The sequence below is a fragment of the Notamacropus eugenii genome, chromosome X (assembly GCF_028372415.1).
Source record: "Notamacropus eugenii isolate mMacEug1 chromosome X, mMacEug1.pri_v2, whole genome shotgun sequence".
Classification (NCBI taxonomy): Eukaryota; Metazoa; Chordata; class Mammalia; order Diprotodontia; family Macropodidae; genus Notamacropus; species Notamacropus eugenii.
In genome coordinates, this window is record NC_092879.1 from 88,646,723 (window position 1) to 88,654,560 (window position 7,838).

The 7,838-nt window shown below is 36.8% G+C and overlaps 1 pseudogene; it reads right to left on the reverse strand.

The window, feature by feature from the left end:
- Positions 1 to 1,045: 1,045 nt before the first annotated feature.
- Positions 1,046 to 2,198, reverse strand: LOC140515438 (casein kinase I pseudogene; annotated as a pseudogene).
- Between the last annotated feature and the right edge of the window lie 5,640 nt (positions 2,199 to 7,838).

The following is a 7,838-nucleotide window of genomic DNA, read 5'->3' on the forward strand; positions in this document are numbered from 1 at the left end:
ATTTAGAAAGAATGACAAACAGCCTATTAAAAATTACAGAGATGCTGACCCTCCCATAAATTAGGAGGCATTTTTTTGTTTTTTTCTTACAAAAAATTAATTATAATATTAACTTTTTAAAAAAGTTTCCATTTCAAATAAAAAAACAATTTTTGCAGAGATTATATTTACAAAGAAACTTACACAGAGGTTCGATTGTATGATGTTTAATAAATTTCTGTGGCAAATGTTGTTTTTCTTTTGTATACCAGGAATGTTGTAGAGTTGATGGAGTTCTAAAAGGTGATCTAGCAGTAGACAAGTTCTTTCATTAAATCTTCATCTAAGATGATGTTATTTCTAGCTTGGTAAGTCTATAGTCTTTCAGATCTTAAAAAAAAAGGCTTCTCTAGTTGCTGACTTGGATGTATAATTTTGCAAGTTAAAGGTTTTAGTTTAACATTTCCAAATTTCCAGGAGGGGGGGAATCTAACTGGGAGTAGTTATAAATGTCCCAAATGAGGTTTAAGACAGTTTATGTAGTTCTTCTGAATGAGATCTCAAAGTAGCATATTTCAAAAATCACCTGTGCCAATGGCTTAGTAAACTTTTAGACCTGAAAAAAATGCAAAAAAGAACTAAAAAAACTGGACACTACATACTTCATCAAGATACTCACAGCTGGTTAATGCTAAAATTAAGTTGTAAAAGACTGCCCTATCCATCAGCAAATGACTATAATGTTCTGGTATTTCTAGAACTGGACAGTAAGAACTTCTGATCTTCTTTGTCTTATTAGTGCCAAACTTAGAAATCTGATGGAGTCTAGGTCTGCAAGATCTTGTCTACCACAGTAGTATACATTGAAATTAAGTCTTTTTTAGTTTTCTGAAATTGAGTTCTTTTTTTGCTTTCTGAAAGTAAGGTGTTTTTTTTAAAGTTCTTTTTCCTTCTGAAATTAAGGTGGTGGTTATTTTTTTGCATTTTGAATTAAAGTTCTTAACAATAAACAGTTGCTCCAACAATTTGTAAAAGTCCACATAAAACAACATTTTTTGAAATAAAGTAAAAGTCCACATCAAATAACATTTTTGAAATAAAGTTACCTTTCGTTATCTTATCATTTGATGTATCATCTGCTCTTGCTCCTTAGAATTCTTTTGGGTAGTAAGCCTGATGAATCCGTCCACCAGAAACAGGTGCCCAGTACGATCTCTGCTTCAGGATGATCCAGTCAAAGGTATAATCACTCCGCTGGTATGGATAGGTCAGGGATTTGAGAAGAAGGTGAAATAGTTGCCTCAGGTAGGAATAATTTGGCGTTTCGTCAAAGCGCAGACTGCGGCAGTAGTTAAAGTATACGGCAAATTCTGGTGGTAAGCCACTGCACAGGGTTTGAACAGGTGTAGCCATCTTCATTTCAGCAATCTTTTTATACTTCTCTACCTTGCTAGCTGCCTTTAGACCTTGCCAGGGAAGGCTTGACCTGATGAAATATATCAGCACGTAGCCAATCGCTTCTAGGTCATCCCTACGGCTCTGTTCTACACCAAGGTGAGCATTGATGCTGGCATACCTAGCAGTGCCAATTAGATTTTTATTTTCCTGATAGGGAATATGTTCTTTGGTTTCATCATCTTGATACTTTTTGGCTAAACCAAAATCAATGAGGAACAGCTTGTTACGGTGACGTCCCATGCCCATCAGGAAATTATTGGGTTTAATGTCCCTATGTATGAAATTCTTACTATGCAGATACTCAATTCTGCTAATCATCTGGTCAGCTAGCATCAGGACAGTCTTCAAACTGAATCGACGACAACAGTAATTAAAGAGGTCTTCCAAGCTGGGTCCCAGCAAATCCATAACAATAGCATTATAATTTCTCTCTTGACCAAACCAACATATATGGGGGATGCCCACCCCACCTTGGAGGATGCTATAGACTGTGCTTTCATACAACAGCTGAGGGTACCTGGAATTCTGAGATTCAAGTTTCACGGCTACATCCTGGTGTGTTAAAATATTAGTTGCCAGATAGATTTCCCCAAAAGCTCCAGCCCCAATCTTTTGTTTTACTTGGTATATCCCTCCCACAATAAACTCATTCCTGAGGGAACTGGTAGAGGCCATGGCAAAAATTACCTCAGGAAATTCAGGAGTAACAACCTCTGGAAGTCAGGAAGGCAGGTGTGGAGTTGGCAGAGGCTGGGGGTACAGCAATAGAGAAAATAAAAAAACTTTTGGAGGGCAATTAGGAGTAGAAAAAAGAGAACAGACCATGAGAATATTGAGACTCTGCTTCTACCGCACACCAACGGCTGTTCTGTGGTGAAGAACCAAGAACCGTTGCTTAAATTCCAGCGCCTATACTACGTGATGACATCACAGTGGGAGGCGTTAACTCCGAGTTCCTGTCAGAACCCAAGCTCCACCCACCAGTGGCCATATTGTGCCTGCAAGTGAAGAATTCTTGAACTGATAATAGTCTCAGGACTGTACTATAATAAAACGGCTGAGTCTAGGAAATGTGGGCTCCAGGGAAGCAAACAGCCCGATTGGGTTTTATACCTGCCTGCCCAAACAAAATTAAAACTAGATCAGTGCAAAGAGGAACCCAGAAGGGAATGGAGGGTGAATAGGGTTGGGAAAATAGGGCATAGGGTTACAAAACGCTTACTATACTTGTCTTGAATCCCACCTCTCCTCAAAGCAAAATAAACATTGGATGGGGATAGGGAGGGCAAAAATGATTAGCAGAGTATAAGAAAGGAAGGTGGCTATATTTAGTGAAGATAAATGAGGCAATCTGTATTTTGTACAGAATGAGTTTATCAACAAGCCGGGAATAAAAAACAACCTGTGAACCAAAATAACAGCTCATATTTAAAAGTTTATATAGCTTAACAGATTTGATCCTCATAACAACGGGTGAGGAAGGGGCCGTTTTTGTCATGTTTTTTACAGGAGAAGAAACTGAGAGGATCTGAGGTACTTTTCCTACATTACCTGATTTTGACCACAGAAAACCTGAAGAACGGACTGATGTTGTCATGTTCATTTTATGAATACGATAACAGAAAGGCTAGGCTAAGGCATTTTCCATTTGTCATCCCATTTTTACAGCACAATAATCTTATGTGAGGAAGGGGCCACTGTAGTCATTTAAGTTTTACAAAAGAAGACACTGAGGTTCTCTGATATTTTCCATATATTAACACATTTTCTACCACAGAAATACTCTGAGGAAAGGACCAGTGTTGTCATATCCATTTTATGAAGGAGAAAGAGAAGCTGTGAGGGTAATTTCATTTTTTTCACCACAATAAAATACTGTTTAAAGTCAGTTTTACTGATGAGGGAGATAAAGTTCTGAAAGACTTTTCTCACATCTCCTCATTGTTACCTCACAAAGAGTCTCTGAAGGAAAGGCTCACTGGGTCATTTTCTTTTGAAGAAAGAAGAAACACGTTCACAACATTACCACATTTTACCTCACAAATTCCCATGAGGAAGGGTTCATTATTTTCCTGTCCAGTTTTCAAAAGAGGAAACTAAAGTTCTAAAGTAATTTTTATGTTACCTCATTTTTACCTCACAAAAACACTCCAAGGAAAGGATGGGGTTTATTATTTCCAGAAAAAATGTACTGAAGATCACAGACACTTCACATTTTTTACCTCAGTGTTACCTCACAAAAATTCTGGTGCCATGTCCATTTTACAAAAAAGGAAACTGAAGCCCTTGAGGTGCTTTGAGAAGATTATTTTTACCTCCCCAAAACTATCTGTGTAACGTCTGTTTTCAAGTCAGTTCACAAAAATACCCTGTGAAATAGTTTCTTATCTCCATTTTCAGAAAGAACATACTAAAGCTCTCGGGTATTTCACATTTCTTACATCAATATGACCTCATAAAAACCCTCTGGGGGAAGGACCCTTCTTGCCATGTCCATTTACAAAGGAAGAAAAAGAAGCACTTGAGGTATTTTTTGTAGATTTTCCCATTTTTACCTCACAAAAACAATCTGAGGAGGGCTTACTGTTCTGTTTTAAAATAACAAAAAATGAACTTCTTTCATATCTTTTGTTATTTTTACCTCATCACATTTTTTTCATTTATTTCCTTATTTTTATCTTACATCATTCTTTTCAGGATGTGCCATTATTGTCATGTCCATCTTTCTGAAGAGAAAAATATATTCATAAGGTACTATTCAAATATTTTGTCCTTTTTACTTCTCAAAAAAACTCTGTGAGGAAGTGGTCACTGTTGTCATCCACATTTTGGGAAAAATTAAAATGAAATTCTGGAGTACCTTCCATTTTTTATCTCAAGAAATGATCCTGTGGGAAATCAGTCATTATCGTCCTCATATATATTACCTCATTTATACCACACACAAACTCCCTAAGGAATGCTCCACCGTTGCTATCTCCACTTTAGAAACCTGGAATATTAACCACTGAGGTACTTTCTCTATATCATGTCATTTATACTTCATAAAATTCCTCTGTTTCCACATCCATGTAACAGAAGAAGAAATTAAGGTTCCGTGGTACAATTCATAAATTAACTTGTTTGTCCTTTACAAAAACTCTCTAAAAAAGGGCTGTTCTTCTGTTTTATAATTTAGAAAAAATGAAGCTTGGAGTTATTTTCACAAATTGCCTCATGTTTACCTCAGAGCAATCCTGGTATGAAACTGCCTGTGCTGGCATGTCTTTTTTCTAGAAGAGTAAACAACATTTGAATTACTTTCCACATATCATCCCATGTTTATCTCGAAACAGCCTTGGGAGGGAGGGGCCAGTATCTTCATGTCCATTTTACAAAGGTGGAAACTCAAGTTCTGAAGTATGTTTCATAGATTATCTCATTGGTTCTCCACCAAAACTTCTTGTGCAAGGGACCATCGTAGCCATTTCCTTTCTAAGAAAGAAAAATCTGATGTTCTGAGGTAATTTCTATATATTACCTCGTTTTTTACCTCAACTAATCCTGTGAGAGGGGGCCACTGTTGTCATGTCCATTTTACAAAAGAGGATACTGAGGCTGTGGGGTACTTTTCATATCTTACCTCATTTTTACCTCAAACTCTCTGGGCCTTGGTGTTCTTTTGACCATTTTAGAACTGAGGAAAATAAAACTCTCTCTAGGATTTTCATATACACTATTACATCATTTTTACCTCACTGCAATGCTCTAAGGAAGAGATCATTCCTCTCATCTATGTTTTAGGAAAGACTAAACTGATTCTGTAAGGTACTTTCTGTTTTGTCATCACTTTCACCTCATAATAATCCAATTCTGAAGGTATCTTTTTTGTAATTTTCATTTTTCAAAAACAGAAACTAAAATTATGAAGTACTATTCATATATTACTTCATTTGTCCTTCACACACAGAGGAAGGTAATGTTATTTTTAAGAAAGAGGGAACTGATGTGCTGAATTGTGACCCATACATTTATTACCTTATTTTTACGTTACAACCGTACTATGAGGAACTGGTTACTAATATCATACATGATTTTCAAAAGAGAATATTGATATATAAAGGCACTTTTCATCTATTACTTCACTTGTGGTTCACAAACTATCTGAAGAAGGGTTCTGGGATCATATGTTTTTTAGAAAGAGGAAAATGAAATAATTTCCACATATTACCTTATTTTTACATCCCAAAAACTCTGAAGAAGGGGCCATTGTTATTATGTCCATTTTCCAAAAGAGCAAACTGAGACTTTGACGTACTTGTCATATATCACCTCATTTTTACCTTACAAAATTCATGTTAGGAAAGGGCCACTGTTCTCTCGTTCATTTTATAAAAGAAGAAACTGAAGCTCTTTTAATATATTACTTCAATTTTACCTCACAGCTCTTTCTTAGAGAGTATTTCTGTCATAAAAAAATAAGATGTGTGAAAAAAACATCAGTGCCTCAGTTCCCTCTTTTGTAAAATACAGTCATTTTTTTTTAATCATATCCAACTTTTTGTGACCCCATTTGAGATTTTCTTGGCAAAGATACTGGAATGGCTTGCCATTTCCTTCTCCACCTCATTTTACATATTAGGAGACTAAGGCAAATAGAGTTATGACTTGCCCAAGCTCACACAGTAAGCTTCTGAGACTGGATTTGAATTTAGTTCTTTGTGACTCCAGGCCCAGAACTCTATCAGCTATGCCACCTAGCTGCCCCATTTTTTCCTCACAATAATCCTGTCCAACTAGACCCCATACAGGACTTTGACAATAGTACACCTTGGGCCTGTCCACTAACAGGACCTTTTTTCCCCTCTCCAATTCAAAATTTCCCTGTCCCCCTGTGTCCCATTCCCTTTGTGCTCAATAACATTTAGCTTATCCAATAAATTATTCCACGCTGTGGTGTATTTTCATCACCAACTCCAACAGAGTCACACTTTAACAAAAGCCTTCGAGACATGTGATAATGGTAAAAATTTCAGATTTTATGACAAGGCCAGTGGGATAAATATTTCAAGGGCAAGAACCCTTGCGAAACTCCTCATATCACATCACATAGTTCACTCTGACATTAATGTATGGGATTGGGCCTTAAAGCCATTTCCTTATTCTCAAGTATGATGGCATTTTGATAGTGTTTTTAAGAGTTTGCAAAATACTTTCTATGTATTACCTATTCAGAGTTACCAAATATATAAAGCAGATTGTATTTTGTAAATTAGATTTACAAATAAGTAGATTTACATATAAAGTAGATTGGATTTTAAGTAGATAAAATGGTATTATTCCCATTTTACAAGTGAGGAAAACAGGCTCACAGGTGGACACAATGCGCAAGCATGAAAAGCAGGATTCAAACCCACATCCCTCATGACTCATGCTCATTCCACTACACTCTGAGCAGAAACTCTGTTCTGCCTATCCCCAGTGCATAGTATACTGCCTCACACATAGTAGGTGCTTAATGAAAACTTCTTGACTCACTGAAGCTTTTTTTCTTGTTCGTCTAGAAAAATGTTATAAGGAAAACATATCCTACGTTTTGATACTCAGATGAGTCCCAGACAGCTTTTTGTATGCAGGAAAAATGCGTAGATTTGTGTGGGCGTTAGTGTTCAGAACTGAATAGTAAAGCTGTTTGGGTGTTTACATGCCAGCTAAAATGATTATTAAATACCATAGCAACATGTGCTAGAAATGGCACATGAAAATGGCCTAATTTATATGCATTAATTTGCCCAGAGTACATTAACTCTAGAGAGTTGTGTTGTGTGATGTTGGAGTTTTATTTTTAACTTTATTTTAAAGATTTTATATATACATGTGTGTGTGTACACACACACACACACACACACACACACACACACACAGATCTTTGAGGTTGGCCAAGGGCTTTCCTTCATCTCACCTGAGGCTCACAAGGTCCCTATGTTATGGGTCCTACAGGTATTATTATGCCCATTTTACAGATGATGAGACTGAGGCTTGCAGAAGCTAAGTAATTTGTCCATGAGCACACACCCAACAGCTATCTGAGGCAGAATTTGAAGCCAAGTCTTCCTGATTCCAGGTTCAAAATTGTATCCACTATACCTTTGTACTCATTAATGGGCTGATTCTATTAACATGCTTTACCCATGCCTGGGACGCTCTCTTTCTTCACCTTTCTCTTCCTTCACCTTTCTCTTCCAAGATAACAGTTGCTTCCACCTTCTATATGAGGCCTTTTCTGATCCTTCCAATCGCTGTTATCCTCCCTCTCTAGCAACCTTGTATTTGTATAAGCTATTGCTATTTGTTCTATGTATACTTAGGTCATAATAGGAGTTTTAGAACTACCTGGCATTTGGAGTTTTGAGGGCTAAGCG